A 15,631-nucleotide genomic window follows, 5' to 3' on the forward strand; every position below is an offset into this window, starting at 1 on the left:
TCTAATACCTGGTACCAAATATCACGGTTGTGGAGTGCATAGTAGGAATGTGAGGGACTTAAAGATCAAATCGGATGAAAGATATATATGGGAGCTATAGCTATATTTGAACCGACTTTCTCCAAATTTGATATACTTGCTTCTAGACCGAACTCGGTTGGGTGTGCCAAAATTCAGGTAATTTGGACTGATAGTGGACATTTGGTGCACATTTAACCCGAAATCGGATGAAGATATATATGAGAGCTATATCCAAATCTGAACCGATTTCGATAAAATTTAAAACAGCTATTCCTGTGCTCCATCTAATACCTAGTACCAAATATCACGGTTGTGGAGTAAATATTACGAATGTATGGGACTAAAACTCTAAATCGGATGAAACATATATATGGTTGCTATATCTATATCTGAACCGATTTTCACTAAATTTGATATACTTGCTTCTAGGCTGAATTTGGTCCGATGTACTAAAATTCAGTCCATTTGGACTTATATCGGCCATTTGGTGCACAATTAACCCGAAATCGAATGAAGATATATATGGGAGCTATATCCAAATCTGAACCGATTTCGATAAAACTACAAACAGCTATTTCTGGGCTGTATCTTATATCTGGTACCAAATATCATTCTTGTGGAGTGCATATTACGAATGTGAGAGGCTTAAACACCAAATCGGATGAAAGATATATGGGAGCTATAGCTATATCTGAACCGATTTTCTCCAAATTTGATACACTTGCTTCTAGGCCGAATTCGGTTGGGTGTGCCAAAATTCAGGTAATTTGGACTGATAGTGGACATTTGGTGCACATTTAACGCGAAATCGGATGAAGATATATATGGGAGCTATAGCCGTTTCTGAACCGATTTTCTCCAAATTTGTTGTATTAGCTTTAAGGCTAATCTCGGTCACATGGCTAATTAAGGCTAATCTTCGGGCCATTTGAGCTGATATTGGCCATTTGGTGGTCAATTAACCCGAAATCGGATGAAGATATATATGGGAGCTATATCCAAATCTGAACCAATTTCGATAAAATTTAAAACAGCTATTTCTGTGCTCCATCTAATACCTGGTACCAAAGTTCACGGTTGTGGAGTGCATAGTAGGAATGTGAGGGACTTAAAGATCAAATCGGATGAAAGATATATATGGGAGCTATAGCTATATCTGAACCGATTTTCTCCAAATTTGATATTCTTGCTTCTAGGCCGAACTCGGTTGGGTGTGCCAAAATTCAGGTAATTTGAACTGATAGTGAACATTTGGTGCACATTCACCCGAAATCGGATGAAGATATATATGGGAGCTATATCTAAATTTGATCCGATTCTCACCAATTTCAATAGGGTTCGTCCTTGGGCCAAAAAAGTATTGTTTAGAAAATTTCATCTCAATCGGATAATAAATGCGACCTGCATTTTGTTCACAAGAATACATGGACAGACGGACGGACGGACGGACGGACAGACGGACTGACATGCATAAATCGACTCAGAAAGTGATTCTATGAAGGTTCTCAAAAGTAACTATGGGTCTATCTCGTTTCCTTCTCCATGTTACAAACAAATGCACAAAGACATAATACCCTTACCACTACGTGGTGTAGGGTATAATTAACATTGATTTTTATGGGTTTTGAGAAACTCCCAGCAGCCGCATCCATATAAAGTTGCAAAAACTTTTGATCCAAAAGTAAATGCAATGGGCTTTCCTTAGCAAAGGTTCATGAACATTTCAGGAAGAGACACTAGAAATTAAAATATTCTACGAAATTCAAAAACAAAAAGAGAAAAAAATATCTACATATTTATTTTCTACAAATTTGTCAGCCACAACTTTCGATTTCCACGAAATTCTAGTAGACCAGAAAGAACTAATGTTTCTATAAATAGAAAATTCCAAGAAGAATAAAAGTTTGTGATTCCATTTAATAAACATTTTATTGAATCATTCAGCTGAGAAATAATTAAACAACAAATATATGGTTTTATTATATAAAACAGTAGAACACAACAGTGTTGAAATCGAATTGAGGGAGATATATAAGAATTAAAAAATTCATAAAGTTTGTACTTCCTATACCATCCACAATACGAAAAAAGTTAATGGAGAGTTGAGTTTAATGACAATTTAAATATAACCTAAATTTTAAAAGGGTTGGTTAAAAAAGATAGATGCGTAAAATATTGAATGCGTATTACGTAATGGCAAAGGTAGGTAATCTCAAAATATTTTTGATATATTTTAAAGAATTGAAGTAGCATAGAATATCGCCGGCAAAGTTAAACAAGTAAACCAGTAAAGAAAGTCCTAAAGTCGGGCGTGGCCGACTTTATGATACCCTACACCACTTTGCTAATTTAGTAGTGCTCCACGTAACAATTAAAAGTTTTTATGGGAGGATTCAATCATACACGCTATGATTATAATTATAATTTAAAGTTCAAAGGACCAAATATGCCGAAGCATTTGTATCTTTTAAATTCGGACTTGTATTGCCCATTTGGTGCAAAATTAATTTAAAATCAGATAAAGATATATATGGGAGCTATATCCAAATCTGAACCGATCTCGAAAAAATTTTGCAAACATATTTCTGAGCTGTATATGATATATTTCCTGAAATATCGTTGTTACAGAGTGCATATTACGGCTGTGGATAACAAATAGTAGAAATCGGATGAACAATATATATGGGAGCTATAGCTATATCTTAACCGATCTTCACCACATATGACATACTAGCTTCTGGACTCAATTCGGTCATAAGTGCCAAATTTCATCCCGTTTGGGCAAATATTAGACGTTTGGTGCACAATAAAAGGTAAATCGGACGAAGTTATATATGGGAGCTATATCCAAATCTGAACCGATCTCGATAAAATTTAGCAAAGGTATTTCTGAGCTGTATTTGATATATTTCCCCAAATATTGTTGTTACAGAGTGCATATTATGGCTGCGGAGGACAAAAATAACAAATCGGATGAACAATATATATGGGAGCTATAGCTATATCTGAACCGATTTCGATAAAATTTGGCATACTTATTTTCAGGCCTAATTTGGTTGTATGTGCAAAATTCCATACTATTCGGGCTGATATTACACGTTTGGTGCACAATAAAAGGCAAATCGGACGAAGATATATATGGGAGCTATATCTAAATTTTTACCGATTATCTCCAATTTCAATAGGGTTCGTCCTTGGGCCAAACAAATATTGTTTGCAAAATTTCATCTCAATCGGATAATAAATGCGACCTGCATTTTGTTCACAAGAATACATGGACAGACGGACGGACGGACGGACGGACAGACGGACTGACACGCATAAATCAACTCAGAAAGTGATTCTATACAGATCATCAAAAGGAACTATGGGTCTATCTCGTTTCCTTTTGCCTGTTACAAACAAATGCACAAAGACATTATACCCTTACCACTATATGGTGTAGGGTATAAAAACCAGTTAAGTTCGGCCGGGCCGAACTTTTTATACCCTCCACCATTCGGAAGGAACTTGAAAAAAGGGTCAAAAAATACCGCTCAAATGAAAACCTTTATATGGGGGCTTCTTTGTCATAGGCTGTAGTAACGATTCCGAACTTCAAATACGGAATTTAAAACAATTCCGGTGAATTATTTCGCTAATAGGTTGTAGTACCCATTACGAACTTCAAATACGGAATTTAAAACAATTCCGGTGAATAATGTCGCTAAAATCAAATACCAAATATCTGGGGGTACCGTTGTATAGGAGCTATACTAAAACGTGACTATTATTTTTCAGGGGATAAAGTAGTCACGAAGAACTACTTGTGTAGAATTTCAAACAATTCCATTAAAAATGTGAATAAAATCATCAAAATACCGAATATCGGCAGGTGAAGTTATATGGGGGGTATACGATACCGTGGAATTATATAGACAATTAAATAAGGCGATTTTAATTTAGAGCAGAACTCGAAAAATAAATTCCATCCACAAATACACTTCGTCCAAATGAGGCAAAATTGTCAATAGGAAAAATATGAATATTTGAATAAACCTTTTTATTAAAACTTTATTAAAAACATCAATGCTGAGAGGAGATAGGAAACTAATATAGAAGAATCCAATTATAACCCTTCTTCATCACATAGAAAGTTCCTGAATTAATTTTTCTTCGGTTCATATTCACCATGTTCAATATCGAAATACGAGTAGTAGGCAATATTTCATTTGCAATCATGTTAGTTTGTATTGTATTTTTCCACTCATTCTATTTGGTATAATTGAAGTCTCTCTCTCTCTTTCTGTGTCTCTGATATTTCATATTGTGTATCACAATCTTTTCTGTAAATGATAAAATTGAAATTGTTTTCATAATCCCTTTTTGCCGGCCATACACTCACTATCTTGGCACAAAAGCAAATCTCTACGCTCGTTTTGTTGGTTGCAACAACAACAATACAAACAACAGCAGCGACAACAGCATCAACAACAACTTTGTGTTTCGATTAACTTTTGTAGTGGGCCACTTCATCAGCAAACAGCAATCACATCACAGCAGCAAGCCGAACAAAACTGACCGACCAAACTGAACAACATACGAGAACAAGCGAACGGATGAACAGTCGAACCGAACCGACTGACCACTGCTACTTGGCCGTTAACACAAACTGTTTCACAATCTTCATGTTACATTCATTCATTTGTTTGTGCTGCCATGTTGTTCTTGTTGTTGTTATTCCATATGGTATAAGCATCAAAAATACACACACACTCACACATATGAGTGCAGACAACAACCGTGAAGTTTCACTTGTGTTAAAATGGACATTTTATGTTCGTTTGTTTTTCCTGGTTTCTTGCTGGCTGGCGAATGATGTTTCATACTGTACGGTTTTCACTTCCACTGTGTTGTTGTTCCTGCTGCTGCTGCTGCTGTCGTTGTTATTTCCCATTATTGTTGCAGTAGTATTTTTTGCTGTCGTTGTTTTGTTGGCCATTCAAACTGCATACCGAACAAGCTGAAAAATAAACCTTCTTTTTTTAGTTTTCGCTTTCTTAATTGTATACAAGTGTGGTCATTTAATGTCGATTTGTATTCTAGAGTGGACTTTTTTCATGTCCCCCCACCAAACTCCTTGACACTCTATGAAGTGGGTTTGGTGTTGTTAAATATATTTTTTTTTCAGAATATGTTGACATGTGTCGTGGTATTGGTGGGAATATGTATTTCGGTGAGTAGAAAAGGATTATTACAAAAGAGTGATATTAAATGGCAGTAGTAAGATTGTCAGTTTAAGGAATTGTCTCAGGGTTAAACCCGATCGACTGCCTGCTAGTAATAAATATTTTCAAGACAGTATTAGAAGTCAGTAGAGGATGGTGTATTTAAAAATCTTAATCAGGATATCAGCCAAGGGTATTTCTATCTGCAAATTTACCTTCATCAGAGCCATTTTGCTAGATATATGGTAGGTATATATACCATGATATTCGATGGAATATACATACATGGTGAGATGAAAAAACTCCAACCAACTTCAGACTGCTGTCATTTTTAAGCCACTCGTCTGACAGCTGTTACAATTACACCAATGATAGCTCATTATATTTTTTACAAGCGTACAAAAGCAATTTGTTAAGAATTTTTCAGAAAGAGAGTATTTTGTGATGGAATTCAAGTGTGATAGTGTGATTTCTTTATATTTGGCTGGAAAACCACAAGTGGCTATCGTTAGAGCACGCCAGCATTTAAATGCGAATAAAACTTTTGAGTCTCGTACCATTGCTCCTTACCATCATACTGGTAGCGTAGCCCTACGTCAACGAAGTGGACGGAAAAAAACAGCAACATCAGCAGAAATGGTTCGGAAAAAAGAAGCGACTGGATCAAAACCCGCCTTGCAGTGGCCGAAAAATGGCTCGTGAGCTGAACATATCGCAATATAGCATTCGACAAATATTGAAAAATGAGCTCGGAGTAAAGTCATTGAAATTCCAAGAAATGTAAGAACTTACGCCGCAACAGAAAAAAAATAGACTCAAAAGAGCTAAAGAGTTTCTTCGCTTCGAAAGTGGTGAACTGCTCAATTTGGTTTTCTATGGTGAGAAAAAAAGTCGTTGCCCAGCAGTTTGTAAACAAACAAAATGAGGCCAGCTGAAAATGTGGACCTTCGGTTGTCCAACAGAACTCAAGCACCGGCCATGGTGATGGTGTGGGCCGCCATAACACCCGATGGTCGCTCTCCGCTCGTATTTGTCGACACTGGCATCAGAAAAAATCCCGAATATTATCGCGAAAATATTCTGGAGGGTGTATTACAGCCCTGGGCACGCAAGCATTTTGCAGCAGACCTTGGACATTCCAACAGGACTCAGTACCATCGCACTCAGCACGCACCATCCACAAATAGTTACAAAATTAGGTTCCTCGCTTCATTTCCAGCGCACAGTGGTCACCAAAATCTTCGGAGTGTCGATCACAAGCAAACTCTTCGCCGGGAATGGGTCAAAATACGGCAGAGCAACATTCGGACAGCGTGTGACTGTTTCATCGGCCGTTTGAAGGCCTTAATTCGAGCAAAAGGTGACCAAATCGAACAAATCTAAACTTATTCTAAAATTTGATGCTATTTCCGACATTTTTGCTTTCATTCCATAAAATTAAAAAAATATAATGTAAAAATTATGGCACGTCGCCGGGAATGGGTCAAAATACCGCAGAACAACATTCGGGCAGCGTGTGACGGTTTCATTGGCCGTTTGAAAGCCATAATGCGTGCAAAAGGTGACCTATTCGAAAAAATCAAATTTATTCTACAATTCCGATATTTTTGCTTTCATTCAATTAAATTAAAAAAAAAAATAATGTAAAAATTATGGCTTTGTTGCAGTTTTTTTTTTTTTATCTCATCCTGCATATTGGGGATATATCTTAATCGCATATGTATAATTCTTTAACGCCTTGTAATTTGGAAATGTATGACAAGTTGTCGTAAAAATACTTATTGTGTCCGCAACGGAGGCTACATCTGCACATCTCACGACCGATGATTCACACAGCCACTGAGGACCCGACCATTTCTAATTTTTTGTAGAGCCGTTCTACTTAGTAGATCAAACTTTCTTAATCAAGTTTAAGGTTTTTTTACGACCCTTGTTTGTAATGATATGGAATGAGATTTATTCTCTATATAGAAATAAGACAGTTTTCAACCGATTATCTCTTCACACATTTAGAAGGTTATAGTTTGGAAGTGTACGAATTGTTCATATCACGGTCGCTAGAGTATTTCAGGATATGAAATTCAACTCCATTTTCAAAACCTGGCTTTTTTACTTTTTTCGATGTATTTTCCAACAGTCAGTTTTTGTCATTAGTTTCCTGACTTTTCATGTGTATATGTGTACATCATATACATATATCCGTTAAAGTCTGCCCCTGCACATATGTATGGACGTTCTTCTTGTTTGTATTTTAAATATTCCAATTGTTTTTTCCTCTCTCTCTTTCACTTTTTGTTGTCATCTAGCTTTGTTGTAATGTTTCAGTTCACATAAACAGATGCACAATGGTTTTGTCTGACTCTGCATGTCCTGTCAGTGGTTTGACATAAAAAATACAAATAAAAAAAAATACAAAAATAAAAATAAAACCGGGTGTAACTTTTTGATATTTCTGGCTTTGTTTTATTTTTTGTAGATTTATCTGTTATAATATATAGATATGTATGTAACAAAACAAAAAAAATAAAAAAGAAAACATACATATGCATGTTTGCATATCTAAATTCACACAGACACACACGTATATACCAAAGGGATAGATGTTATGTACTATTTTACATATTTTAGAATTTATATGAATATTTTTGTTTTAATTAATAATTGTTTAGAATAGATTTGTACTCTTTTTTGCTCTCAATCTCGATTTGTATACAAATGTGTGCATACATATATGCAATTTTTTATTTAATGGGTGTGGTTTTGTTATAGCACATAATCGATTTGTATTTGTTTTTTTTTATACATTCTATTTAGTTTTTTTTTATCTTTTGTGAATTATTGTGCTGTTACATTTGCCTTTGTCCTATATTTTTGAGTGTATTATTTTATGCAAAATTGTTAAGCTTGAAACGGCCAGTACATCCGTTTTGAAATTGCTGGTTTTGTTTTGTAACAAAAAAAAAAAAAAAAAAAATTAACAGTTTTTATGTTGTAAAAAAATAAATAAAATTTAAGTGTAGTGCAATATGAAAATTGTTGAGGCAAAATATTTTAATGTTATTCGGGATTGATAACCCAAGTGTTTAAGGATGATTAATTTTTACCCAAGGCAAGAAGGATACTTCGGCTCAAGCATATTAAAATTTATTACTGACTATTGCATCCTCGTTTCAAGTAGACTAAATCTTTTTTTAAAATCTAAGAAGATGTTATTAACAGATTATCAGTACTTGTCTAAATTACTAAAAACTCTTGTTACAATATAAATTAAAGGCGTGTAACAACATTAAATTAAATCGTTAATTATTTTAAATGCTTTGTCCACAAAAAACTCCACCATTTTTAAGGTGTTTCCTATCAACATCTTAGCGCTATACATTTTTATACATTTTTTTTAAGGGAATAGCTTTCGATTGCTTATGTCTGCGTTTTCAAAAATAGCGTTTTTAAAAACATGTCTAATATACAACTAAAGCTCTAATCAAGAATCCTTACTTAAAATATTATTTTTAGTCATAATCAAGAACTAAAAAAGAAAAAAAAACAATAAGGAAAAGTCAAAAGTCGGGCGGATTTTGCATATTTAGTAGAGAGCAGGACACCACTGTGCATTTTTAGTAGAGCCCCCGTAACAGAAGAATTTATATCAAGTAGATCATACCACCTATCAATATTTAACTTTAGAGCAGTTTTAGTTTGCCATGGAGTGCATGACATGACTTGGAGAAGGATAATAGTAAAAAAATGTATATCGGAGTCGAGTTGCACAAACGTACGTTCCGAAATTCACTCCATTTGTGCTGATATTAGCCATTAATTGCATAATAAACCTGAAATCGGATAAAGGATATATTTGAAAGCAATATCAAAATCTCGTTACAATTTGATAAAGGTATTTCCGTGCTTTATAAGATATCTGATATTTGCATTGTTGTCGAATGCATATTACGAATGCGAGGGACGAAACATATATGGGAGCTATAGCTATATCTGAACCGATTTTGCCAAATTTGTAGAACTTGCTTCTAGACTGAATTCGGTCAGATGTACCAAAATGCAGGCCATTTAGTGCACAATTAACCCAAAATCGGTTGAAGATATAAACGGCACCTATATCCAAATCTGAACCGATCTCCTTAAAATTTGGCAGAGGTACTTCTGGGCTGTATTTAATAACTGGTACCAAATATCTTTGTTGTGAGTTGCATATTCCGAATGTGGGGGACTTAAACACTAAATGGGATGAAACATATATATGAGAGCTATAGCTATATCTGAACTGATTTTCGAAATTTGGTGTACTAGCTTCTAGACTGAATTCGGTCGGATATGCAAAAATTCAGGACTTTTAGGCTGCTCTTGGCCATTTAGTGCACAATTAACCCGAAATCGGTTGAAGATATAAACAGCACCTATATCCAAATCTAAACCGATCTCCATAAAATTTGGCAGAGGTTCTTCTGGGCTGTATTTAATAACTGGTACCAAATATCTGATATCTGGTAAGAAAGATCATTGTTGTGGAATGCATATTACGCATTCATCCCAAATCGGATGAAACATACATATATTCCTATAAGAGTCACATGCAAGTTTTTTCGAGATAGGTTTCGATTTTTGTATACTTTCGATATACATCTTCATCCGATTTTATGGCTTCTGTCAACGAAAATTGGATAGATTTTTCAGATTGTGTCATATTCAACCGAATTTTTCCATTTGGTGAAACTCGGTCCGGTATATCTATTGCTCTAATAAATATTTTGACTCCGAAAATTTTGTTGAAAATCGATTCAGAGTTGGATATAGCTCCCAAATTGTGACTTTTCTTAAGTCATGGTACGCATCCAAGTAAGGTTCATTGTTGGTATGATCTACCTCACATGAATTCCTAATTTAAACTTTTTTTGTTACGGGAGCTCTACCAAATACGCAGAGTGGTGTAGAGTAACACATAGTCGACTAGGGTATCATAGGTTCGGCCCGCCCTACTTTGGATCTTTCCATATTAATTTTGTATTTATTTTTTAAGAGACTTTATGGACTAATTTTTAATAATTTTATTAGCTATAAAATTCATTTAGACTTAAATAAAGTACTGTTTTATATGTGTCTATCATTTTTTTAATATTGAGCTAAAAACGGTGTAATTTATTATAATATTTTTGAAAGACTATTGGTGCTATAATCTAGAACATTTTGAGAAATTTTAATCGATGCAAATTTAATTATTAACAATTAAAAAAGCTGTAAGTTCGAACTCTTAATAACCTCCATCATTTGGAACGAATTTGGCAATTTTCAAAAAAAAAAAAAAAAAAATAAATAAATAAATAAATAAAATTTGTAAAAATTCTTTTAAGATCTTAAAAATACCAAATGTAGCCGCCACAATTACTGCAACAATTGAAATATTACATTTCAACTCATTTCAATTTAAAGTTCAATTTCCATTATTTTCCCTAGATTTCCCTGTTGCATTGTTCGTTAGAAGAAAATATGTCATCGTATATCAATATAAGTAGTTTCTTCCTTTGCTCCTTAGGAAATCTACACCAACAAGACCAACGGCACCACCACCAAGAACATGATATTTTATTTACTTAAAATACCAGGCATAATTTGTAATATTCTATGCCAATAAACATCAATGAAATTTATTTAAATATGGCTTATGTTTTATGTTTTTGTTGTTCTTGCCGTTGACGTTGTTGTTCCTTTGCCGTTTGTTGGAGGGCTTCCGCTGCTTCTGACATTGTTTAAATTATATTTGTAAGCTATGGCATCTATCAAGCCTACTACCGTGGAGTTGACTGTTAAAATTTGCCATTCCACATCTTGCCCGCACTTGTCTTTTGCGGTATGCTGTTGGCTGGCTGCCGGCTGCATCAAGCTTTCCTAGATAAAACGAGGGACCAGATGGTTACGCCATGACGATATGGAGTGACTGCTGACTCCTTTGTGACAATATCGTGTAATGCTTAACAGCATTACATGTTGACTTATGAGTGTTGCTACAACATAAAGTACAGATATTATTCCCTTAACTAAGATTTGAATTATACACTTCATACGATGAGTTACAAATACAAACATACTTTCTCACACAAACACACACTTGAGTCAAGAGACTTGAAAATTTCAAAACATACACATACACAGATATTCAATAGATTGCCCAAAAAATAAATATGTATACAAATCACCAAGCAAGTCAAGTCTTTGTATTGTGTGTGTATGTGTGTGCCTTATGCACAAGAGTATTTGTGTGTGGTTGTGTCTTATGGAAAATATTTTACACACAAATTCACAGAGGGCTGAGTTGCTGGCTGGCTGGCTGCATAACGACAAATTATATCTGCATGAGTAAGATTTTCTGGCGTATGGGTAGAAGTTGTCCATGTTTGGTGGGTGTACGTCTATTACCCTGTCTCCTTGCCTATACATACGTATATATTTTCCCTAAGTTTATACTTTATGTTGAGTATTTACGCTTTTATGCATTAGGAGGATACAACTTGACATTTCGGTATCGTCAAGTAAACAACAACAACTTTTGCTGGTCTTGTTTCATTCAGTCGGGTTTCTGTTGATGTTGTTGCTGTTGCTGTTGTTATCCTTACTCTTCTTTGTTCGGCCTCTCGGGACATTTGTCAGTCAAGAGACAAATTTAATTTTTCTTTCGCATATAACAGTCAACCGAACAGCCAGCCAGCTAGTCAGTCAGTCGAATTGCTATTGCCTTACCACCAAAACAGCCCTTGGCACCAGTTGTGGATGTGGCCATAGCAAATGCCATTGTAATAATAACAACAACAAAAGCTGATCTACAGCATCTGGAAAGCAGGTGATTATTAACACTAGAGATTTTTTGACACGATTTTACAATTCAAAAAAAAAAAAAAAAAAAAAAAATGCTGATATGGAACTCCAAACCTTAATTTATAGTGCCATTGTTGCGGTAAATGTTATTTTATTATTATATCCCCAGCTGTACGGCCAAAAGGTCCTAATCAAAATAACGGTTTAAGACGCCATGTCTCTTCGGATTAAATCCGTTTCAGGACATTTTAATTCGATCTAGAGGGTCCGCCCGTCCGTCTATCAGTCTGGCCGGTGAGCACGATAACTGTCGAAACTAGGCACATTGTGATATTATTATCAAACTTAGACCGAGTTCGGAGATGGACAATAGCGGTCCACTCCTTCCAATACCTCCCCCACAAAAAGTCGTCATTTTCATAGAAATTAATATACTTTATAGAACAAGATAAGATCATTCAATTTTGTACAAACTTGCATATCCCAATATTTTTATCAGATCAAGATTTTTATCAATCAAGTATTTGCCTAACAAAGGGTCAAAATTTTGAATAATCGTAATCTCCAAATTAATCGTGCACTCCAAATTTAGCAAATCTTAATATTTCTACCAACACAAGATACAATATGAAGTAAGACTATATCGGTCCACTTCTTCTGGTACCTCCCCAACAACGGGCCAAAATTTGGATCAATCCAAAATCTCTTACAAAACAAAAAAAAAAAAGCGAATTGAGCATCTATTGAGCATTCTATTAGCACAAAACCTGATGTGAAGATGGAATATATCGGCCACTCCATCTGGATCCATCCACACAAATGCTACAATTTTGATCAATAATTATTCGCATAAAATTGGATTTATATATTCGATTTTCTTTATATCGGTCCACTATATCTGAATCCTCACGGACATTTCAATATTTATCAAAAATTATCATATATATCTTATCGAATCTTAACGAACTTCAAGTACCAAATTTGAAACAATTCCGGTGAATAATGTCGTTAAAATCGGCAAAATACCGAATATCGGGAGGTACCACAATATGGGATCTATACGAAGATGTGGACCTGCACAGAAAAATTTCTCTCTTAGGCTAAGTATCCACTACGAACTTCGAATACCAAATTTTAAACAATTCCGGAGAATAATTTCGATATAATCCTCAAAATACCGAACATCGTGAGGTACCGTTATATGGGTGCTATACGATTTTCTGTCCTAGGCTGTAGTATACATTACCAAGATTGAAATAATTCCGGTGAAAAATGTCGCTAAGATCATCAAAATACCGAATATCGGGAGGTACCGTTATATGAGGGCTATACGAAGACGTGGACCTGCACAGACAATTTTCTGCTATAGGCTGTAGTATCCATAACGAACTTCAAATACCAAATTTGAAATAATTTCGGTGAATAATGTCGCTAAAATCATCAAAGTACTGAATATCGGGAGGTACCGTTATACGGGGCATATACGAAGACGTGGACCAGCACAGACAATTTTCTGTCTTAGGCTGTAGTATCCATTTCGAACTTTAAATACCAAATTTGAAACAATTCCGAAGAATAATGTCGCTAAAATCATCCAAGTACCGAAAGGAGGGAGGTACCATTACATGGGGGCTATACCAAAACGTAAACCTACATGGCCCATTTTCAATACCAAAAGTCCTGTAGAGATAGTATACATTTGTGTGAAATTTTATAAATCTACGTCATTTCGTTCGAAAGCTAGAGTGATCCACACACGGTCAGAATGATAGACGGACGAAAATCGCTAAATCAGCATAGAATTTTATGCTGATCAAGAATATATATACTTTGTAGGGTCTCAAATGTATATTTCGAGGTGTTACAAACGGAATGACAAACTTAATATACCCTTCATATTGTGGTGTGGTGTATAAAAATACTTAAATAAACTGTCATTACCTGAAGTTATACATCTGTCGGCAAAACTTGCTTTTGCTTCGTTGGCCACCACCAAGTATCGAAATCACAACAATATATTTTATAGTCGGTCACGCAAACTATGTCAGGTATTTTCTACTTAATACAAGGTATTCCTTTGCAATCATCGTGAAAATTAGCTTATGAATGGCTTGGGATCGGTAATATTTATATTGCTCTCCCAAATATTCTAGGAAAATCATAGAAGTCTCAATTCAATGACCATTAACCCAATATATTTCATAATACCAAATACCATAAGTACTTTGAATATCTGTATCTGTGTCTCTCTGTCAGTTCGTTCGTTCGTCCGTCCGTCTGATTTTTGTATTCCCCTTGCCATAAAGTAAATTTCATTATGATTTGAGCTTGCAGGGTGAGAGCAAAGTTGACTAGAGTTTTCAGATGTTTGTAAGATATGAGTCTCAATGGTTGATGTCGTAAATATGAGGTTGTTTCAATGACATTTAGTAGCAGTAGCAGTCATTTGCTGTCATTGCAATTTATCTGTGTGTAGTGTACAATATGTACAGATATCTGGTGAAATGTGTATGGCAGAAATGGTAACCAAAGTTATAAGTTCTACTACTTGCTCTGTCCCCAGGCTCAGTTCAGAGTACAATTTTTTTGCATACATTCACATGTCTACAAATTTGTAAGCATGTGTGTACTTTTACATTACATTCATGCTACAAAAAATACGGAGACAAAAAAAAAAACCGTACTTGCACTCTAACAATGATTCAAACTACAATGAAAAGTGTAAATATTATGATTGTTATTACTTAGCCGAGAAGTTTTCCAAACTCATATTGTTTTTCTAGCTCGCAACATAGATAGAGAGAGAGATAGAGAAAAAACACATTTTGAAATCTGTCACAGCTCCATTGTCATTACGGCCGAACATTATGGCTATGGTGTTGACATTTTCACTCTAATAGGCCGACACGTCTCATCCATGTTTTGATTATTTGTGGGGAAACGTTGTAATGCAATCAGACAAACACCATGTGCGGTTTTCCGATGTCAACATCGAGTGCCACTAAAAAGGGCTAATTTTTGTTTAGTCTGTAACTCAAATAAATGTCATTTGTTGAAGTTAGAAATAAAACAGAATTTTATATTCTATATTTTTTTCATTTTGGTGTTACTAAAGTTGTGATTTAAATTATTAAATTTCAAATGCTGTAAAAGGGTTCAATATTTTAGAAATATATGGAATGGCCTTACACCGATATTCGCCTCCCGATATTCGGAATTTTGGCGACATTATTCACCGGAATTGTTTCAAATTTGGTATTTGAAGTTCGTAATGGATACTACAGCCTTCGACAGAAAATGGTCTGGGCAGGCCAATGTTTTGGTATAGCCCCCATATAATGGTACCACCCTATATTCGGTATTTTGATGATTTTAGCCACATTTTACATCGTTTTTATACCCTCCACCATATTATGCAGGGTATATTAATTTTGTCATTCCGTTTGTAACTCCTCCAAATACTCATTTCAGACCCAACAAAGTATATATATTCTTGATCAGCGTAAAATTCTAAGACGATTTAGCCATGTCCGTCTGTCTGTCTGTTTTAATCACGCTATCTTTCGAAGAAATGCTAAAAT

General features: G+C 34.9%; 1 protein-coding gene across 5 annotated transcripts in view; it reads right to left on the bottom strand.

Moving 5' to 3' along the window:
- LOC131804161 (cytotoxic granule associated RNA binding protein TIA1-like) overlaps positions 1–15,631 on the bottom strand; it is a 266,927-nt gene that overhangs the window by 143,943 nt on the left and 107,353 nt on the right. The window lies entirely within an intron of this gene.

Source organism: Musca domestica, unplaced genomic scaffold (genome assembly GCF_030504385.1).
Source record: "Musca domestica strain aabys unplaced genomic scaffold, Musca_domestica.polishedcontigs.V.1.1 4, whole genome shotgun sequence".
Lineage (NCBI taxonomy): Eukaryota > Metazoa > Arthropoda > Insecta > Diptera > Muscidae > Musca > Musca domestica.